We start from the raw sequence: 22,889 nt of genomic DNA, 5'->3' as shown, positions 1-22,889 counted from the left end.
CACTGTCAAAACCCAAAGTTTTGTTTATGAAACCAGTGGAAAGATATGGCCTTGTGTGAAACATGATGAAATGTTACAGAACACAGGTGTAAATACATCAGGATTTTTCATGTCGGCTGAGTCTACTCTGATGTTTATTTTTAAAGGAAAACTAAAAGAAAAATTCAAATGCTGTTTTCTTAAGGGATAGCTATAGTTTTCTGATACTCCTACTGCATTTGATATACTACACCAGTCACTATATAAAACAACCAAATATATACAACTATACACCTTTTTTAATGATTTAGTTAGCTAAAAAAAATCCTGTTCAGGTACAAGACATAGTAATTCATTACCACTTCAAATCTTACTGAATACACCAAATCACAATTTTTTCAGTCTCATTAGCAAATAAGAAGAGTAACTGAATAAGAATTGCCATACTCTGAAAAGGACTTAGGATCTCTAATGAGTTGTAAACTACTGTAAACGAACACGTTGAAAAAGAAGCATTTTGCATCTTTAAAGAAAAATAATAACTAGCAAACAAAAGTTAATTTGAAGTACTGCTTGGCTGCTTCTAAGTATGTTCTTTTTTTTTTGTCTCAAATGATTCTCTTCTGAAAGATCCACCATCTCTACCCCATAAACACATATCCCAATAAGTGATGCCCCACAGGGATAGAGCTAGTTTGAAATCAGAAAGACTGCAAAGAATAAAATTGAACTCCACACCACCACATCTGGAAACAGACATAGCTTCCTTCTAAGTTGTCCATGGTTTGATTTTGGATATAAAATGCAAAATATCTCAACCAGACTCTCTCTTGGTCACTATGTTAACTGTTAAATTTTGGTTACTGTTACCTTTAAAAACACCTTCTCTGAACACTGGCATCGACTGAGTTCAGTGGAACCAAATGGGAAAAAGTCAGTGGGAAAAAATTCCATTGCCTGAAGTCGATGCCCTATCCCTGCAAATGCATGAGGTTGGATGGGGCTCCGAGAAACCTTATCTAGGGGAAAACACCCCCTGCCCATGGTAGAAGGTTGGAACTAGATAATCTTTAAGGTCCCTTCCAACCCAAACCATTCAATAATTTTATGACTTAGATTCTGATTTGAAGCTTTAGCGGTTACTTTACAACAACCAAAAGGAAATGGTAGCATGAAAAGGCAGCCGGGGAATGACCCTGTCTTTTGCAGCTCACATCCTTGATGTCATCAATTGTTATACATGAGTCCAAGAGCTGAGAACAGGCAGGTACCCGCAAAAGCAAAGCCTGCAAGAGTTGGAGGAAAAAATCCAGCTTGCACAGCTGGCTTTAAGCTGTTATCAGTTCTTTTACACAGTGTATTTGCACACAGAACTGACACCTGCTACAGTGCCAATTTTTTTTTGCAAAATGAACATAGGAATGGAAGAATTTCTGTTGCTAATTTTGGAAAAAGTCTAATTGTCTGGTTTAGGAAGACTAGTCTATACTTCTTAATAGTGTGTACACCAGTGGGTTAAAATCAAGTACTATACTAATGGGAACACATTAATGATTTATGAACATTTATGTCCTTCATTTTACCTAGTGTATTCAATAACCTCTTGAGGGAGAGATAAAAAATTAAGAATCACATTTAAGCTTATCAAGCAAGGGTTTAAATTCAGTTTAATGAGATGGGTTCTATGTGCCAGTCCAGTCAATCTTCCCAGAATCCCTTCTGATACCACTTCCAAGAGGTGAAAGGGAAAATGTGACACTGAATGTGACACTTGGCAGCATTGTTTCTGAGAACTACACTGCTGAAGGCATTGTGTGTCTATTAATATTTCATAAGCTGCTTTAAAACTAGCTGCTGGACTAAAGTAAATGAGAATTTCAACTTGTAGTTCAAGCACAAGTTTAAAGCACACAAGATTTAAGAGACAATCTTGAAAATGTAATTTAAAGACATTCTTCAAGTCAAAAGACAAAATGCAAATAAAATCAGACCCTTCCCTACTAACTCTCTGAATTTATCCTTCTCCTTATTTTTCCCACTTCTACGCACAATATTTTGAAGTCCTATACTGGCAATATTGTTCAGCTGATCGAGTTCAGAATCTTCGATCTTTGTCCAATGAGAAGCTAACCTGTCGAGTGGGCTAACATTCTGAAAAAAATACGTATTTCTAAACAGAGAGAGGAGAAAAACACAAGAAAACCAAAATACAAGCCCATTCACAAAATATAAAGGTGAAAAAACGTTCCATATTCCTGTGAGACATCAGCTCATCACTGAGGCAGTAGGACTGCCTTTTCACTCTGGGTAGAGCACTGCTGACTTTGAGCCAACCAGGAAAACCTCACTGCTGCCTTCCAGGATTCAAAGGAGGACAGACTTTCTAGCAGAGCCTGTTGTAATAGGACGAGTAACAGTTTTAAACTAAAAAAAGGTCAATTTAGATTAGATATATGGAAGAAGTTTTTTACAATGCTGGTGGTAAAGCACTGGCACAGGTCACCCAAAGAAGTGGTGGATGCCCCATCCCTGTCCACTGTACAGGGCTCTGAGCCACATTATCTAGTTGAAGATGTTCCTGCCCATGGTGGAAGTGGGGGATGGGGTGGGCTACATGGCCTTTAAGGTCCCTTCCAACCCAAATTATTTTATGATCACAGTGATTCACAGAGTTCCAAAGGGTACCAGCACCTTGAAACTATGAAATAATGCATATGGCTTAATCACTGGCTCATCCTACCACTATCTTTACATTTCTCACTCATTCTTATTTTTTTGCCCCTGCAAGGGCAGTCTGAGCTCAAAGGGCCAAGTATCGCAATACCACAAACTCCAGGACTTACACATGAACTGACAAGTATTCACCAAATGAAAAAAAAATTTGAGGCTTTTTTTAGTGTCTCAGCAAGTTAGTAGATAGTGAATGTTCCAGCAGATAAAGGCACAATACTTGAAACAATTTAAACTGGCAGCAAAGAATTGCAGGGGGTTGTTTAGAAATGGGGTTGTGCTAATATCTGCATATATTTGCTTAAAAATTTATGCCAAACAATGTTAAAATTATGCTAATAGCCTGACTGCAAGTGAAGAAATGCAATATTCAAGCCTCAAGAAGACCTTCTTCCAAACTCATGTGTATTTATTTTTAACGGGCACATCAACATCCATTAAGCACAAAGAGAATTAATTTCTTCTTCCCAGTCACAATTATGGTTAATATGAGTCAGACTCTTCCAGTAGCTTCAAACTGGATCTAAAATAAAGGATCAGTCATCTGTGATTATTTAAAGAGCCCATGGCACTTTCATGTAAAACAAGTGACTACTGGACAAAATCACAGCAACTGCTGGTAATTCCACTACATTTTCATGAGGTAGGTTTCCTCAGTATTTCAACTGGAGATGTGATGGCTTGGTTTGCTCTAATTCTACAGTCTCAAAGCAACTAGTCATCATCTTTGAGAACTCATGGGGATACAAGACTAGAAAAAGTCAACTTCAATCTTAAAGCAGAGGGAGGGAAGGAGAGGAAGATCTTTGTATGATCAGTATTAAACTTTCACTCAAGAAAATACTGAGATTAAAAAATTAAACAGAACAGTTAAACAATAAATCAACAAACAATGCCTGGAAAAAACCAAACAGCCAACCTGGATCTCTCATGATTAAATCACATCAAATTAGCAGCAAGACATGCAGACAGAGCACAACAGATGCCATATGTACTAACTAAATATTCTCACAAGTATGTAATATATGTCACCCTCTTAAAGAAAGTTTGCTTATGTCAGGGTGAATACAGAACTGACTGGAGAACTATACTGAATCCAAACAGAAAAGAAATAATTTGGAAGATGTGGATCCACTGCTATTCAATATTTTACTTTCTATACATTACGCATATGCAATCTTTTATGTGTAATTTCCATTTTTATCTATCTAGGTCATGAATAAATCCCAAGACATCACCAATCTTAGACCAAATGCAAGCACTCTGGATGAGCAGATTAGAATAGAAAATAAACAGATTGAAGTAATCATCTGAAAGAAACAAGATGCCTTTCAATAAGGAGAAATGCAAGATATTCCAATAAGCAGGAATATGCAACTATATAACCTGAGGATGAAGAACAAGTGATTAGGTAGGCATTACCCTGAAAAGCATCTGGTGACCACAATCATTCAGTAGTTAAACCCAGCTCCACGACACCCACTATGGTAAACTACTCAATCATACAGATATATTTAATAGCATTATAGCACACAGAGTTATTCCTCTGCTCTCCTACACTGGTAAGGTCTCAACTGGATACTTCTCTCCACAGTCAAGATGATAGAGTTTAAAAAAAAAAAGTGGGCATGGATTAAAGATGTGTAAAATATAATCAGAATGAGAAACAAAAAAGAAGCAGAGAAGACTGAAGTGGAAACAGAATAAACAGTACAGAAACATCAAAGAACATGAAAAAGGAAAGAAAACTTATTTTCCATTTTCTACAGAGATGTCTGGAAGATTCGGGTGGAACATAAAATAACACATTCAGCAGATAAGGGCAGTGAAATGTGGGATGATCTGTCAGAAACCCCAAGAAATTCAACTAAAGCAAATGCCAAGACTTGCAGCACAGGCACCAATTGGAAAGAAAAGCAGCTCTACTGAGAAGGACTGAAGGCTCCTGGCTGACAACATGTTGCACATCAGCCTGCAGGGCATCCTTGTAGAAATGAAGACCAACTCCATACTGGGCTGAACCAGTAACAGTGCAGACAGCAGGTAAAATGATGTGGTCCTTCACCCCAACTCAGCACTTGTGAGATGGCACCTGCAGCCATTTTGTCTCATCTGGAGCACTCCAGGGTAGAGAGAGTCTAAAGCCAGCCCAGTGGAAGGCCATGGCAGTGACCAAGGGCTGGAGCATGCAGTGTATGGAGAGAGGCTGAGGGGCTTGAGTTTTAGTGTCTAACCTTTACAAAAAAGATTAAGGCAAATCCAAGTGCTGTTTTCAAGATTATGGAGAAGAGTGAGCCATGCTCTTCTCAGAGATTCAGGGTGGAGGGGCAAAAGGCAACAGATACAACTTGCAAAAAGTGAAACTCCAATTATTCTAATTAGATAGAAGGGAGGAAAAAAACCATGGCAGGGTGGTAAAACTTTAGAGCATGTTTCTCAAAGAAGAGTTACCATCCTTAAAGTTATTCAAAATTCAGCTGAATAGGGGCCCTAAGCACTTTGACTCGGCTTCAAAGGTGGCCCTGCCCTGAACAGCAGGCTAGACCAGGCAAACGCCAGAAGTTCCTTCCTACCTAAATTATTTTATAATTCTTCTACAGTGTCTGTGAGGAATGACAAAGATAGTGCCTTGGGCTAGGACACCAGCTGTACAATCTCCAGAGGTTCATTCCAGCTATATTTTTCTGCAGTCCTGAAGACTGAAAGGCACTAATAAATATTCAGACAGAATATGAGTTTTCTCCCTTTTGCGTGAACAGCGCTTCATTCATTTTAGCTAATGGGTTATAAATATAAGCAACTATTGTGTATTACATACTTAGAAATTTGACAGTAATAACATTCAGAAATTAATTTTAGATACCAAACTGCATGGAAAACAAGGGGAAAAAATATAGTGGAGAATGTTACAAAAGGCAGCATATAAAATAACATTTTCAAATTCTTCCTTATCCCCTCTGCAACTCCCAGAGAGGCTCTCAGGCACATTGCTGACAGTCAAAGCTGGAACCTTCTCTGAGTGCTGGGCTGACAGTCTGTAGTGAGAGAGGAATACACGGTGCACAATCACTTTAAAAGCCCTTTTTAACTTTCAAGGCCTTAAAGGCACAAAAGACAAAGGGAGATTGGTTATATCACATAGGGAATTTACCTGTGGATAATCCAGAAATATTCAAGGCAGGGAACAAAGATCCTTCAGCTGACCACCTATAAGCTTTCTAAAACTAATTTTACACTGCAAGTATGATCATACAGCCCTATTTTCTGTATCTCATGGAGTTTAGAGACCAGCGATGATGTATGCAGTCCACTGATGAGAACTAAACCTTAAGCTGATACCTTCTGAAATAAGAACTGAAGGTATCATAAAATCAAAATTCTGTAATTTCCTTTCTCATACCTGGAGATCATTTTGAATGTGCAAACGCAAAATAAAAATGCTTTATTAAAACTTTACACCAACACAGATTTCCTTAAAGGTGCAGACATAATGCTTTGTCCTTACTACAAAAAAGCTGCTGATAAATGAAAAAGCTTGGATGGAACTGCTTACATTAATCCACTAGTGGCAGGAGAGACCACAGTAATAGCAATTACTTAATGTGACTGATTTTGTCACCTGAAAAGAATAAATATTGCTTGGATGATCAAGATCTATAGTTTTTGACATATTTTCTGTAAGAAAAAAACATGATTACCACATGAAATATTGGCCAGCAGACTATTTTTTCGTAACTCTTTTAAGAGGCAAGATTGCCCTTCCTCCAATTAAACCGGTAAAAAAGTCTTTCAACATTATAGCTCAAAGAATAGTCCAGACAGTTCCCAAACTCTGTGAAGAAAGTTCTTTAGATGCATCTCACAGGCTGGGAAAAAAAAAACCCTATTTTCATATAGGCAGAAAACAATAAAACACTCATGTCGCAGTTTCTCTTTCTGAGAAGCCTGAAATCTCAACCTGCATATAAACATCTATTTTTATGACTATATATACATATTTCCTTTTAGAGTAATTCTTAGTATTTCTGGTGATTCAGCTACATAAAGTATGCATACATACATATCAACCACAGAGAATAAAGGCAGATCTTTAAATTTGAAAGTGTGTAGGTATAACATGAAATAAATTAACAATTCTGCTACAATTTAAAGTTAATTAAGTTTATATTCCCTTATCCTCCAGAACCTATATACATGTATAAAAAGACATGCACACACAGATGTTTTACTGAAATATGGAATTTAGATTTTAAAAGCTTAAGATTTAGTAAGATTTTGATAGCTACATACTTATCTGAGATTAGCTTTTCTTACTTTTACCACGGTAAACATTTGAGTTTGTAAAACATGCTGTTACCCAGGAAACAAGAACAAATGCATGTGCAATAGGAATAAAAATTCAAAAACCTTGGATGAAACTATATATACTAGAAGTGAGTCATTTTTCTCTCACTTCCCTACATCCAAGCTAAAGATTTCATCATTACTATAAACAATGTATACATGACCTCAGTAATAACTTAATGGCAGGAAAAAAAAAGAAGGGTTACCCCTCCTACATAATAGGAAAACTGGGAAAAAAAATTTGATCATTTTATATTTTGTAATTTTTCAGCAATCATTGCTGGAAGCTTTATCCTTCAAAATCAACTGGCCTCCTGTTAGGAAAATGTTAAACTAAAGGTACAAGAGAACAACACAACTCTCAGAAGTTCACAGAAAACTACATTATTCCCAACAAGCCAAATTGAGAAAAGTGCCAAGATGCTTGACAGAGGCTCTCTTCAGTATGAATGGTCACCTACAGGAAAAGAAATTTCTGCTTCAACTGATAAGGGCAACCTAGTTTGCAGGTGCAAAGTTCCTGGGGTAGGATTTTTATGGTACTGTATATCTTCTGGGAAAAGCAGAAATTGTCTCAACATTTTTATGCGCTATCTGAACATGACATTTAGGTACTGAAAGAACAAGGCACACAGTCAGACAGCAGTCTTTGGCAATAATGATACTTCTCATGTAAATGCTGTTTGATTGGGTGGGAGCTTTTGAAGATTTTATGCACTTCTAAATTTGTGCACCTGACAAAAATAAAAACTCCTTTTCTTACATTGCCCATTCTAATTAAATTAGTTTGCTTACTTGCATGTTGCAAATGGGTAATACCAATGATTTGCTTAATTTTTGAAGTATATTCCTTAGCAAACAAGAAACTCAAGATAATGGCTACTGGAAAAACTGGTGTAATCTGATCCCATAAAATACTGTATTTAAGAGACATGCCAGAGAGGATTCTGATACACCAACTTACGAAAGGGAGGTAGGTTAACACCACTTCTCTTCTGAACACTGCATTTAACACACTTATATACCGTTGCTAATTTATGAGCTCTCACGCCTGGGCTAAACTTGTTACTAGACCAGGAGAGATACAAAAACACTAGCTGGATTAAATTAAGGGCTGTAAAACTTCGGTGGATTACTTAGAGCTAGAAAACTTCATGAAGCTGCACAGAGTACTAACTAGACATTCTGAGGGTAAAACCAGAAGTGTCACCAGGCAGAAGCATTTGTGGTGAGCGCTGCATTGCAGAGGTAGAAAACACATCAGAGGGTTTGTTGTTCTCATTTCTCAAACATAAGAATCCTGATCCATCAGTTTTTATATTCTGCAGTGTTATTCTAATGACTTCAAACACTTCCAAGTTCAAAATCACTGAAAGGTATCTTTTAAACAACCCAGAACACGTTGAATTCTTTTACCTGGAAAATAAGAAAAGGCCCTGAATAACATCAAAATAAATGCCAAGCCATTTGGTGTATTCAAAAGGCAAGAAAAAATTAAAAGTTACCGAACAGGCTAGAAAAAATAAAGTGCTAGAAGTAACCCTATTAGTTACAAACACACTCAAACATCAACAGCAATTGCACGTATTGGAAAACATGTTTTTGTCATGTTTAGAAAAATTACTTCAATTTTCATAATCTCCAGTTGTCTTTCTAATCACCATTCCAATAACTTTGTATAACTTTTCATACATTAAATCCCTCTATGCTGCTTAGTGCTTATCCCCCTTGTCTTTTGCTTGACTTACAGACGACTTCTGCACTCTTGCCTTTTTTCTTCCTCCTTTCTCCTCTATCTTTCCCTTAACCTCCAAAAATCTTTCTTCTCTTCCAAAATCAGTTTTACCCCTGTAGTTGCCCATTCTGTTTTCAACAGCTACTTTTCTTTCCCATGGAGAGGTGTTCCGGTTTGGTCAAATTTAGAGATACATCCTCTGAGAGAAGGCACAACCACCCCTCCCCCCACCAGGTTCGGGAAAAATAAATTTCCTTGAAGGAAAGTGAAGGAGATAAAACTATTTATTTAACAAACACACGGGAAAAGGATAATAATGCTAAATAATAAAATCTCTCGCTGTGGAGAAAAAACCTGGGAAAAGTGTTAGAGTCCTCCCTTTGGTCTCCTCGGAGCTGGTGCTCGGTGGAAAGTCCTCCTGATGTGTTCTGATATAAGCAATCCATGGAAAAAGGGAAAAATCTGAAATTCCAAGGAAGGAAAAAAAAGCTCAACTCTCAGTCTCTCTCTGGAGAAGAAGAAGAAAAACAAAAAAAAAAAACTGGCTGAAAGCTGGCTGGGAAAAAGAAGTCGCTATCTCTGTGTGACCTTGAACAAGCTGCAAACTGCTTTGAAAAAGTTTTGCTCAAGTTTTTTCCTTCCCCCTCTCAGGCTCAGTTTAAAGGCATAGAAAGGCACAAGAATTAATTTCTGGGCATAGGGCAGTGATATGGGATACACATCAAAGGGTCACCCCAAGACAAGAGGTTAAACATCCGAGCAGAAATCCAGCAGGAATGGAGAAGAGCTGGTGAACATCTTACTGTGCCTCTGTAGAAGAAAGAAGCTGAGCGTTCTTCCAGACAAACAGTGTTTCAGCAACCTCCTTCAGCACCTGTCCTTCCTCTCTGCTCCCCCATCTTTCTTTCTGTTGTGTCGCTGACTCACTATACTCACTATACTCTGCTTTTTACCATGTCTCATGTGTGTATTTTCCCCTAACGCCAATACTCAGATTTTAATATATATGCACACGCACACATCTTTGTACTGACATATAACTTTCTAAAAAGAAAAAGCCTTTTCCTTTCCTTAGTACCTTAACTTTATTTTTACATGTATTTTTTTCCTCAAGAAGACTCATGGTAGATCATACACAAGAAGCACAAACTAAGTTTCCTTCTCTTACGAGCTAGTCAAATTTACACAGCCCAATTCTAATATCTTTGCAAATATTCCAGATATTGCAACAACTGTAACCATTAACAGAACATTGCTTCTGAAATAGTATTTTTCTATTTTCTATTTTTTCTGAAACAGTTGCTTGGAGCCCAAGAAAACTGCATCTCCAGCTCAAAATCTTCTGATACCTCTCATGACGCAGGGTGACAGACAGCTGTGCTTTTATATCCAAGTTAAAGGTTAGGCATGCTAATAAAAACCCAGCAGGGACTGGAGATGCTGCTGAGCACCCCATCTCTCCCTGGTACAAGACAGCAGCTCCTGACTCCTGCTGAACCAACCTCCTGACTCCAGAGATTCTCCTGCCAGTGTCAAAGTCAGGGCAAGCAGCCCCAGCTCTCCCCTCCCTCTTCCCACACAGCCTCTACAGCTTCTGTTCCACCACCTCTACACTGTTCCTTTTGCTGACCTGGGAGAGCTGTCCAGGACATCATGCCATGAACCAAGTCAGGGACCAGATCTAAGTTAAAAATAAGCTTTCCTAGGAGGGTCTAGCACCCACACTAACAGGCAGCTGTCCGCTCTTCATGTGCGCCTTACAGAAATTCCAAAATGATAGCACAGCTGTAGCTTTAATGCGGCCATCTGCCACTTGAAAAGACATTCTCTATCATTAGACTGTACTTATTTTGGAAGGAACATTGAAACCTACAATATTAAATTGATTTTCTCTTATTTTTCTCCATTGCTGCTGCAGCTGACGTACGTGATTCAACCTACTCTTTACAAGAAGGGTCCATTTCCACATCCTCTTGAGCAGACTTTTTTCTTCCTAAAGCTCCATCAAGGCAGCCCAATGCAGATCTCTCAAGTTGCTTTCACTACTGTCTTTGAAGCAGATGAATTTTCTTTTCTTCCCCAACTCCTGCTCTGTAAATACAGCTTCAGGTAAAACCAGGAGGGCATTCACACGAACGAAGAAGGCATCATCATGAGCGATGCTCATCCCAATGAGCAAACAGGGCAGGTTCCATCATCTGTGCTAAACTACACCAAGGGCAGCGGGGCAGCACTGGTCTGTGCCAGACTGAGCCCCAGATATGGACTGGATTTTAATCACAGGAACCTCTGTCAGACTAGGTCTGTCTGAGCTTCCTCAGTGAAGGACAGACTATTCAATAATAATCTTCAGGCATCTGTCATTTTTGGACACATCCACATTTGCAGAGGAGTGTTTAACTTTCCAACTTGAGGTATTGCTGAGACAGATACTTGGAAGGTTTTTTATTTATTTGGCTTTGACCAGGATCTGAATAATGAACACCTAAAAAAAATCTGAACCTGGGGTCTCTACCAATGAGTCCTTCTCCTTCCTAACTGTTTACCCTCCTAGTTGACTGTTTACCTGTTGGTCCTGTTTCTCATGTCTGATAATGGCAGGAGAACACTTCTACCCCTGGTATCTCAGGAAAAGGATGATGATGCTCTGTTGAGCTATTACTGCACCTGGTAATCAGCTACAGGACTTTTTAGAGGATAGCAGAGGATGGAGACACTGGGAAGCTGGGGACTAGCAGATCGGTGATGACACTGCCTACACAAAATATAGTGCTGTTCTGCAGTTCCATCTTGCAGAGATTTTTCTTGTGCTTTCAGCTTTCTGCTGAACCCTCCAAGACCTCTCTAACAGTACAGCGCACAAGGCAGAAGTGAACACAAGCAGAGGTCAGTGAAGGACCTTACCTCTTTCATCTTAAAACTTTCACTTAAAAATTATATCCTGTGAGCAAAACTGTGCTAAACAAAACAGTCTAAATAAATATCAACCAAGTAAATATATGAGATTTTTTTTCTATTAGGAACTTGAATATTTTACACATCTCTAAAGAAAATATTCCAACTTCTTTCAAAAGATCATAAAATTGCAATGTGAGCAGTCCGAGTTTTGGAGTAAGGTTCTTGGCTAAGTATTCCCAAAGACACAGAGCTCCCTTCCAGGGAGCCTAGGTCCTGCAAGCATTTCTTCAAGGCCACATACAACCCCCCAGGTGTCAAGACAAAGAAACAACAATAACAATGAGAAACACCAACCCATGGCTTGGTTAAGACTGGATAACAAAATTTTCCTCACTCATAGAAATGTTAGAGCAAGGTGTGAATAAAGCTAAAAATACCATTTGAGCAGAGCAACAGTATCAGAGGAACTGTAACATGAATTCATGAAACAGCTTCGGTGTCTGCCTTGGAGACACTTGTTCACTTGCCAAGTCTGTCAGAAAGAATTAACTTGTCAGCGAAAAAAAGGGTATAGTATATGAAAAAATATTTGTTTGAAAGTTATACTGCAATTTTTCATCCTTCCATAGACTATTTCAAGCTCAGGCATGATTTGCTGTTTTTCATCTTGTTAACGGTAACGCTATCACATGGGCACATCCATCCTGTCCTTGATGCTTATATAACAACACCCCCAAAACAGAGGAGATTAAAAAAAGGAATACTTGGCAACTTTCTTGATGGGTAAGAACAGGAAAAGGATTATATTAAAAGCATCTTGAATTTTGGGATAGAAGTTTCAGGTTAAGGATCTGTTAAGGATAAAGAAATCTGTCTGAAGCAAAAGCTAAAGAAGCAGTGACCTGAACAACAGAATTACTGTCCAGGTTTCAGAACCAGGGGCCATCATGATTGCTCCCCAGCCAACAAGGCTATATACAACCCCAGGTGTCAAGACAAAATATTTCATTATGAGCTATTTAGGATTAAGAAAAAGAATGTACAGATTCAAAATGCTCTCCTAGATTAAATGTTTGGATTTGGTTTGCACTGAATGAATTGGCTGATGGAGGTATTTGGATAGCTTTTCAATCAGTATGTGAGCAGCATCCTCACGGATGGGATAGAAGAGACTGACACCATACACTTGCAGATACAAGTAACCACAGAGAAGAGCCAATTTTGACTCTTCTGACCTCAAAAATGGGCGCTGATAGAGGAAGAAAACAGGAGCATATGGTCTCCTGCAGAAGTGCCTTCAGCTATTACACTAACTTGCAAAAGTATATTAAACTGTAATGCAAAGGAGACACAAGGTTCATCCTCAAAAGTCAAACAGTCATCTTACCAATTAAGATGCTAATCAATCAGAACTTATATGAAATAGGTTTACATGCAGCTTCCAGTGGGAAAGGCTCATCAAGCTGGCCCAAGCCAAAGCCCTGTACTGCAAAGTGCAGCATGTGTACCAACAAAGAGTCTTCTGACAGGGAACATGCAAACCCATATTAGTTATCCACTGTTTGAAGCATTTTCTGCTGCATAGAAGGAATTTGTAAACCAAAATTTTACTCTTGCTGGTTGACAATCCTGTCCAGGAATACTTTGGTCAACCTAACACAGAACTAACTAGCCACCATTAAACATGGCATCTGCCATCAGCAACCAACTGTGAACAACACAGAGCTCTCCAGCCATCTCCCCTCCCTCATCAGCACAATGAGAAGGCCCTGTGAACCTACACACTGGTATCCCCATAAGCATCAGTATAATGGATCAAGCAGAAAACACTGAGCAATAAAACTTTTACTGCTTTTGAATTTTTTTCTTTTCAGACTACTAATTATGAGCTGAAGAAGGAAAGCAGCCTTATAAATCTCATCAGAATTACCAGGGGAATAAAGAGAAGGCAAAATGAGAGCATTTGCTCCTGTGGGCTCCTGCAGAACTGCTGCTGACAGACAATAGGTCTTCTCACACATCTCAGACAGTAAGCCCACTTGAGGCAGTGAAGGAGCCAGCACAGTCCTGCTGCAATGCCACCATCTGCCAGCCAGAAGGTGACCACATCTTTGTCGCTTTCTGAGATGTGTCCCATAGGCAGACAGCTTAGAAGGGTCTCAGGTTCCCCTTCTTCGAGGCTTGAATGATTTTGAGCCATGATGTTCTATGTTGAATTTAGAATATTACATCTTTGATTCTTTGATACTGATACTTAGATACAGTTAGCTGACAAAAAAAAATCCAAACAAAAAACCCAAAAAACCCCCCAAAACCAAAACAAACCAAAAAAAAAAAAAAACAAAAAAACAAACCATCAACAATAAAAAACACCAAACCAAAACAAAAAAAAAAAAAAAAACCAAACAGAAAGGGTATCCAATAAAAATTTCATATTAATATTTGAAATCAAGACTGCACATCAATATTTTTTTTAGTCTGTGAGATTCAGGTGTTCTTTACAAATGATAACTTTGTTTAGCAGGAGTAACTTCAGTTATTTTAAGTCTTCTATGTAGACTCAGGAAAGAGAACAACTCCACCACTGGGCTTAACCTTGTCACCCCTGAAATGAGACAGCTCTGCCTTCCTCCACTGACCACATGGAGCAACACACTGTCTTAGGATCATCAGTCTTTACCTCATTCTCCATTGTGTTCTCCTTCAATTTAATTCAATACTAACACACAATACCACACAGCACGGCCACAGACAGACCAGGAGTTGCAGTTTGGATGCTTCACATCCCATCCTTCCTTAGACAGTATTTGCCACGATAAGATGGGACTGGCTTGATACTGCACTGAACACAAAACTGCATAATGCAAAGGAGGTACATTCAAATAGCACCAACACAGTTGAAGAAAAGGCTTTTCCACTGCTGAGTTAACACCTCTCTTCTTTCTGCCACACAGACACTTGCTCCCTGAGCCTTCCTTGGTTTGGCAAAGGTGGTCTCCTAGTTCACTCGGCTTCATCAGTGGTGTTCTTACCAGCTATGCCTCTAATGTTTTGTTTGCCAATTTGACTGGGAGACAGTCCTGGGGATCATGTGAATTTTCAACACAACAAGATGCCAACAGAAATGTAAGGAAAAAGTCAGAGGTGAAGACAAAACCAGGGGCAGAGCCCAGTTGAGGTCTTCAGGAATGCAGAAAAGGTGGCAAACAGGGCTGGATGGCACGCATGGATTTATAAGCAGCAAAGACTATGATTAAAATTACAGCCTAGCCTGCATCACATTAATTGCATTCTGTGCAAAACTGTAACATGGTGAATATTTTCTCCCTATTCCTCTCACTCCGTTCACCCCTGAGACAGCTGTGCTGTCTGGTGTGCCTCCTGAATGGTAAAATATGCTGCTTGTGGCAAACCTGACACAAATATCAGTAGCTGATTGCCAATTCCCATTTTGTCAGTGCTGAAAAACCACCTGTCCAGCAGCCAAAGGAGCCACACAGGGTCACCATGGCCCCACTGGGACAGCAAGCAGGTGGACGAGGCAGGGAGTTGCACGAGTCATTTTCTTCCTTAGTTTCTCTGTGACAGGAATCACTATTCAGAGCATTTCTGGTGGGCTGCCACTGCCTTGTATAATAGCATTCAGCAGTTCATACTCCCTTTGCCTCTGGTTTGCACTTGCCAAAAGCCCTCAGCCAGGATCGCACAAAGGAATTTAAGTGCAGCATCAAGGAAAGTCACAGCATCTGGCTCAAATATAATAAATAGAAGCCCTGTCACTGCAAAAGGCCTTTGCAAGCAAACAGGAGCTTGCGCCTGGTTGGTTCCCAGTGCCCTTCTGGACTCAGGCACTTTCTTCACTTATATCATCAGCAGAGTAGGGAAAAAAAATAAAACAGTGAGATTAAAGACAGGAGGGGAAGAATTAAGTCCATATCCAGAGGCCTGCTGCTACCCAGGAGTAAGAATGCACATCTGCTCTGGGACTGGGGGGAGCAATGCATATGGGGAGGAGAGAAGGTGAATTTGGGAGAGCACAGGAACTGGCCAAAATATGTTAAAGGATTCAACTGATATGGGGGCAGAATACATACACAGGAGCTGCAGGAAGAAATCAAATAGTGCTGGGAAAGATGGGCTGAAGGTCTGTGTGAAAGGACTTCATGCCTTCAAATTACCACCTAAATTTTCTTTTGCTCATCCCAAATTATCACCCAACTGTCTTCCTAAGTGAGTTTCATCACAACTCACCAATCTAACAGATAGGGCCTCCTGTGCACCACTGCAAAGCTGTAAGAAACAATTGAGTTTGTTCAGTTGAACAATACCAATAATGCCTTCTTTTTCACTCTTCACTCTTTATGTCCTCTCCACTAAATTTCCCAGATGAGAAATCAGTAATCCCTCATTCTGTTTTTAAGCTTCCCAAGGGAAAAAAAAAGGGGGGGGGGGGGGGGGGGAAGTATTGCTGTTTTGTTCAAGGGTTTAAGAGGAACATTTTCTGTGAGGTATGAAGAAAAAGAAAACATGATATAGAACTGTGATCCCTAGAAATGACTCACCTACTCAGGTCTAAATTATTTATTTATTGTTATTTCCAAGCCACCAAACCCAGAAAGCCAACAGTTGCTTCTGTTGACCTAAAGCTGACAAAAGTATATAGACATTGCCCACTTCCCATGACACCAGTCCTTCAACTACGGCCGTAAGTCACACAGAAAATTGCTCTTAACCTCCTTGATGCAGAGGTATGATGGCTAAGATGCACTAAATACCCTGCTTTTTGAGAAATCTGTGAGCATCCCATTGGGGAAAGAGCTCTGTGCCATCATCTTCCGGTAAGTTGGGGAAAAATACTGATACCAAAGCAGTTTATTCACATCCATACCTACTCAGAATCTTCCAGTTAATACATTTGGGAGAGACATACAAAGACAAACTAGTACGTGATTGGAAGTGAAAATTATTTAAAAGAAGGATACTTGGTGGCAGGAATACCAACCAGTGTCCTATGATGTAATGAAACTTTGCAAACAAGTAATGCTAAGGCATCAGTGAAGCAACAGTAAATACAGATGTATCTCCCTGTGAAAGCCAAGGGGATCAGCAGAACTGAGCCTCTGGAACCTACCACCTTCCTATAATTAAAGCTGCAATCATTACACAGCTTGGCTGGCGGGATTCTCAGTGGACTGGTGGCAGCCTTTTCCCTGCAGACAGTGAGAAGCCTGCTGAGGAGTGTCCCAGGACACTACCCCCTGTGCTATCCTGCAAAGCATAACAGGATATCTGCTTAATAAAGACTTAGACCTGTGGCATGGGGATCCAAGGTGAATGATGTGACGCAGAGGCAGCATGACATTACATTATCAGTTGTCAAAAACCTGATTTTTGGTGCATGTCCAGTCTCTGCAGGACTCCTCAAACAGGCAAGGCCTCAGAAATGGATCATGTGCCCTTGCTCCCTGAAGCATCTCTTTTGTTTCATGAGGGGACACAGAGACTACTTACAAGAAAAGGTATTTTGGAATTAGAAGTTGACAAATTATTGCTGCAGGTGGTGATGCTATGAAGTTTTAAGGGAACCCAATTACATCACTTCCATTGCTCACTGCATGGCATAAAGGTGAAAAACACACACACACACATATTTCTCTTAACAGACCCTGCTGTTTTTTCACTTTGATTCCCTCACACAGAATTTAAGTGAGGAATCAATGGGCTTTTTCTCTATCCTTGTGGCAATAATACCACAGCTCATGTCTTGCCCACCACCTTAAATGCCTAATATTTATATTTAATAGCTATATACATAACATCTAGTTCACTGGCTTCTAGAGTCACCTTAAAAAAAAAAGATGTTTTATTTGAATACCACTGAATTCTATGAACAGAAGAAAATTCAATGGCTGCATAAGGGCTTATGAATATAATTTATTTCTGAATAGCCTGATCTGTGGTAATAAGCAGGGACTCAAAGTCATTAGCTTGCTTGCAGGTGTATTCAACACCTTTAGTCTGTCTGCTGAGCCTAATGGGGGTAAGTAGAGACAAAAGAGTGCTTGCAGGTGTGAGTTTGCAAAAGCACAGCTACAAATGACAGACATGTGGCGGGATCCCAGTGCACAGCTGATCAACATCTGTTGATCAAACCCTGATTCCAGATTCTCTTTTCTCCCAGAGCAGCACCTGGGACAGACAACAGTCCTGTACATGAACTCTGCAGCACACAAGGATCTAAGAAGGTCAAGGGCTGACAGCTGAGAGCATATGGTGGATGCAACTCACTGCAGACTGAATTCTACGGTAGTGAAGGAATAAATAGTGTAACTCCAAAAATGCCTGTTATACAGGAAATCAAAGTGAATTATCTTAATAATTTTGCCTAGAGACATAAACAGCTGCTGCAAACTAGCATCAACTGTAGCAAAATTAAGGTGTTTATTCTCAAAAGCAGCTAATTTCCCATCCATTTACAATGAAAGACTGATTATTTCTATTCCAGCAAGAACTACATAATTTGAAGTGTATTTTTTGAAAAGTACACTTCTGATAAGAGCATTCACAAACCTTTAAGGAAAACCTGGGTGCACAAGACTAAGCAAACTTAATGGCGTGGTCCTTAGGTCTGCAATACATCAAAATAAAATGCTAAACAGCACAGCTTTCAGGTACTTTGACTGGGATCTTATTCTTGCCCCAAGGTATTTATAGCTTCAGGACACATTTTCTTGATTGTATTCTCGTTTGGAAATACTTTTCATACCCTTGTTTTACTTTGCTTTCACGACCAACTGCTGAACTGGCACAATTACAAAGTCTGATTAATAGAATTATTCTCTTATGGTACAACGACCTTTCAAAAACTGTCTTGGTCTTGAGATGAAAAGCTTTCAGAGGATGTGACTTACTGTTCTTAATTCAACCTGCATTCATCAGCTAACTTTTTTCCAATCTTAATAAATTGTTTCTAAGTTTAGAATGAATGTCTACTCCTGAAATAATCAGCAAAAATTCACCTGACAGCTATAACTGCTCATAATGTATAAAAGAACATCAAAAGCTTACTTATTAAAGACCACGCTCTGGGGCTGGGAAGTTTAGCCCCCATTCTAAACAATCACTATAAATTAAAGTATTATTAAACTCTGAGTTTTGTCACTGTTGTTTTCCCTTTCCTGCAAATTTACTGCTTTTTGGAATTCTGAAAGATTTCACACAAGGGAAAAAAAAATGAAAAAAAGTGGTTTTCTGAAGAAATTATCTTACAGAAAGCTTTTTGAAAAAGAAGTAGATTTTGATTGTCTTTAACTGAACCCTAGGTGAACAGTTTCTTCAACTCTAAGAACAGCCACATGAAAATTCTGCATTTGTGAAGCACAGAGGCTGGGACCAGGCATGGCACATCAAAAAACATAAATGCAATTATTTTTCTAGTCACATTTCAAAAATGGTCCTTCTTGTAATTTTGAGATTGATTAGACATAAATTCTCTTTTCTGCCCAGTTGCATATTCCAGGCAGAATGCTAGCTAGACTATAAAATTCACACTTGCCACAGGGATGGTAGACAGCAGAGCAAGAAGACTTCTGTCTGTTCCCAGGATCTTAGAAGGTAACTGGATATAACAAGAAGAGGCAGTAGCAAGAACAGATTACTAGTTCTTACTAGGAAGCAGTAGGATTTGAGAAACTTAAGTCATAGAAAGGGATGCCATTCCAACTTAGGCTTAACCTCACAACCACAGCTATTATTCTCACTTCAGATACGACCAATTCAGATAAAATTTGTATTTACCTCTTTTTAGCCTAACATTAAGCAGGGACTGGGGAGAAAAAAGTATAATTCTAGCTATGAATTGCTCCAGGCCTTTGTTCTGAGGAACATCAGTCTCTAGAGGCATTTCTTATTAATGGACTCCTATGACTGACATTTTTTTTGTCATGAAAGAGAAGCAGAAAAAGATGTGGATTATGGATTCAGATACAGAACATTCCTGCTTTCCTAGTTTAAGGGGCTTATTTCTTATTAAGTAATTATTTCATCATAAAACAAATGTTTTAAAATCTTCCTCATTTTTCAGATATTTTTAATTTAAGGTAAGGAGATGATTTGTGGAATTCATACTAAAAAAATCAGTTCAATTCATATAAGGACCATTAGGTCCTTCAACCTAGTCTGAAGGCAGGGTACTCTATAAAGTACTGAGGAGGCTTTTGCACTCATCGATAAGCCATGAGTCACTCGAGGAGCTCCAACCACACGACGGCTCTGCCTCAGAGGATCCCAGCGCTGCAGCCCAGCCACTGCGCAAAGCCCTCGACGCAAGATGGAAACAGAGACCCCCAGGTCAGCAAGACCCCGCCTCATTCCCTCAGTGCTGCAGGCGCAGTCAGACAGCAGCCCAGCCTTCACTGGCACCACGGATGAGCACCACACCAGCCCAAAGGGACGATCTGAATTCACAAAGCTTAACTGGAAATCTAGCCAACCAAACTGCAGTGGAGCTTAGCAGTTGCCCCATTAAACATCCAGGCAGGGATGATCCTTAGTCAGGCAGACACAAGAGTTCATCCAGGATCCCTTCTACATGAGGTAAATCCTCTGCAGCGTGGTAAACAGGGAAACCCAATCTGTAAACATCTCTCTTGGACAGAAATCTGAACCCTCCTTGGCAAATTTTACCATCTTATTTATTTAAGAGCCTCATTTCTTTAGTTATTAACAGTAACAGATGGACATGAGTTTTTTGCTTTTTTGGGGGGGTGGAAGCTAATTTTTCTCTTTTTTTCCCCTATGGGCCATGTAGGGTGACACACAGAAGAGCTTTTAGTCAAGAAAAGTAGCACTACATGCACCACGTGCTCAGAACTGCCAGCACAGTGACCCTTTTAAGATACTTCATACATTACCTCTTAGAAAAATGCTTTACCCCAGGGACATATACACAATTTTGAGAAGCTGGAGATTTTTGAGCATCTGCAGGGACAGCTGGCATGATGGTTACAGCAGCTGTCGCACTTGAATTATGAAATTGTGCATTGCCCAAGGAAAGGATCAATGTCATGCAAATCTCACAAACCTGAACTCAAGTCACAAAGAAAATTAAGGTGGGAGAGAGAACTGTTCTGATGATATAAGCCAGACTGGTTTGAATCACTCCATAATTTCAAATAATACATTACATACTATGTGCTGTAATACATACTGCACCTCTAAGGCGTCCATCTGAACAGTCATTTTATTTTGAAGTGTCTACTAAAATTTTATTTAAATCTTTGGGGGTAAAAAACAGCACGGGGGAAGCAAGAAGGCTGTGGAGTTTTTAAATCAAACTTCAATAAAACATTAATTTTTTTTACTCAAAGCAAGCAGGAGATGTCAGTTCTTCAGTGAGGTTTTCCTGCTTGAGAAAATTATGCCTTGGTTCACAGTCGATTAGTTATGTGACTGACCTGATTTATTATGTATCACTGCTACTTCAAAAGAGGAGCAGCCTGAACAAAGAAGCAAAAGATACATCAGTATTAATGACTTGGCTCTATTACACGGCTCCCAGAAATAATTACATTTACTGTTTTTTAACTTGCTATTCAATATTTACTGCTTTGTGTGAAAGAAAAGAATTTTAATGAAATTCAGGTAATTAATATAAATAACAGCTGAGGTTGTCTGCTCACACACGGCACACAGGAGCAGAGGGCTTGTAAGAAAGACTTCTCCCCAAAACTCAACTTCGGTTTTGAGAGATTCCCACAAACCCAGGGAGCCCTTGAGACCCACAAGAGGTCATAGCCAGTGCTCAAAACATGTTAACACCCCGCAGGTGAGTCTGGCCCTTTTCTATAGCATAATTACATCAGACTTTTAAGGAATTCAAAAATCACACTACTTCATTCCTCAGGAAAACAGGTTGGGAGGTTTAGAAGAAAACAGACCAATGAGCGGCAGTTGTCAGGTACTTTTTTTTTTAAACATCCATTTTCATTCTCTTTTTCTTTTCCCCAAGTAATTTCCATAGAGCAAAGATCTCATCTAGTGCTAAGTTCTCCATGTCAATAAGTTATCAGCTCCCCCAAGCTCAGGACATGCAGACCTTACTGAGGGGAGGGTTTATGGACACCAGTTCATCAGTGGAAATGCTGAAAAATCTTCTATATTTTTCATTTACATAAACATACACTGAAGATCATCTACTTCAATAATCTAGGACATTCAAAGACAAAATCAATACTACTTTACATCCCACAAGTCAATTTCAATACTACTAGAGGTCAAAACAATCAGCCTGTAATTTATCCTATAGAGTCTGAACACTAATAATAAAGACAGTCTAACTAGAAACTGATCACAGAACAAAGATCTGTTTTTCCTCGATCAGAACTCCTCTGGATTCAAATGAGGAAAAAAGGCCACCTGCATTACTTAATGACTCTTCCATAAGTTTTCTCCCCTGTTGATCTTTGTAAAACATGAGAAAGAATTGAAACAAATGTTTCTACAAAATTATTTACTTACTGCAAAATCCTGAGTTCTACAATTGAAATACATAGTACAAGGCACAAATGAATACAAAACCCATCTGATTTCAGTTCATGATGGTTTATTGAATCATCAATAAAATGTGACCTTTAGATGAATATATATTAATTTTGTTACTTTAAAAACTGAATTAATTCATTATTTGAAATCTGAAGGTATTGTAAATGAAGACAAGTTCACTATTAAAATACTGCAGACTGGCAGGACTAGCAGTACATTAACATTCCCTTCTCTAGAGAATTATGTCCCCCTTGCAAAAGGGAATCACCTTCAGTTATTGCTACAAATCCAGCGTGGACAAGAATGCTGAGCTAGCAAAATGTTATTTAACTACTGCCAGGACAAATTGGAAAGCAGCAGAAATCAAAAAACATATTCAGAAAAGCCCCCAATAATCGATGCAATGAGCAGCAAACCAATAAAGCATTTTAGTGTCCATTCTCAGGATCACACAGTTGATTAATTTACTAACAGATCTACACATAAGTAGTTACCCACGTATATCACTGTCAATTTTTAATGGAGGGTTCTCAGAAGTGCTTCATGATTAATATCGCACTCCAGTTAAACAAGAAAAGCCATTAAACTTACTGTAAATACATCTTGATTCAATTTCTTTGAAGCACACTAGCCTGCATAAAAGAAAACATTCTTAAGCAGC

This window comes from Coloeus monedula, assembly GCF_965178545.1.
Source record: "Coloeus monedula genome assembly, chromosome: 4".
Classification (NCBI taxonomy): domain Eukaryota; kingdom Metazoa; phylum Chordata; class Aves; order Passeriformes; family Corvidae; genus Coloeus; species Coloeus monedula.
The sequence above is the reverse complement of the archived record's forward strand: the minus strand, read 5'-3'. Positions refer to the sequence as shown.